Below are 1170 nucleotides of genomic sequence, written 5' to 3' on the forward strand. Positions count from 1 at the left end.
TTAATTTATTTATTTTGTGGGTAAATATTTCGTGATCCTTTAGTTTTCGTTTTTTTTATAACAAGAAAATTAAAATCAATTATTTAAAGTAAAAGTTATGACAAGTTTAGTTACGTAACTCGGTAAGAATCACACGTTGTGTTTATAATTCATTGATGAGGAGGCTATCGAACGTCGCGTGAAATTTATTAGTGTCGAGGATATAGAGATTTCAAAAAGATAAGCAGACGATTAAGTGATAAATGTGTATTAGGTCGTCAATAAATTAATGTCCCTTTTTTTAGATGAAAAAACCCGAACAACTTGTGTATCAAAACATTTATTAAATGAAATAGTCATCATTCTTATCGATGATGCCTTTCCATCTTACAATCAGGTTGTTAATGCCCTGATTAAATAAATCACTTGGCTTTGAAGCAAAAAACATGTCGATGTCCTCTTTAACACCTTCCACGTTTACACACGTTTTTTTATTTTAAGATAGTGTTGCAATGAACGAAAAAATGGCATTCTGATGATGCCATTTCTGGAGAATATGGTGGTAGGGGGAGAACTTCCCAACCGAACTCCATAATGTTGTGTTGCTTCAAACGTACCACATGTGGACATGCATTGTCGTGGAGAAGAATAACATCTTTCCGATTGATGAGTGAAGGGCATTTCTGATGAACGGCTTGATTTAAACGTTCCAGTTGCTGACTATATATCTCTGCATTGACAGTTCGTTGTGGATTGAGGAGTTTGAAATGAATTACTCCTTTGATGTTCCATTAAATGCAAAGCATCACTTTCCACGGATGGAGTCCAGTTTGGGGGATCGAAAGTGGTTTTTTTTTTCTAGGACTGAGCCATTGTTTTTGACATATAATATTCGCACATATAATCCATTTTTCATCGCCAGTGACAATTCTCTCCAAAAATTGTTCACAAGCATTATGCGCCAGAAGAGACGAAGGATTGGTTGTTTGGTGCTTTATGGCGCAAAGCAGCGAGGCTATCTGCGCCAAACAACTGGTAAAAACAATGAAAATAAATTAAAGTAAAATGTAAAAATACAGCGAGTTAAAACCAATACATGTCGGTAAAAGATTTATATAGAATTAAAAAGACGTATAGTGTGTAAAAAATCAAAAATACAATCTAATCAGACAGTGTCACCATTAATTATCA

This window comes from Limulus polyphemus, unplaced genomic scaffold, assembly GCF_000517525.1.
Source record: "Limulus polyphemus unplaced genomic scaffold, Limulus_polyphemus-2.1.2 Scaffold10191, whole genome shotgun sequence".
Taxonomy (NCBI): Eukaryota; Metazoa; Arthropoda; class Merostomata; order Xiphosura; family Limulidae; genus Limulus; species Limulus polyphemus.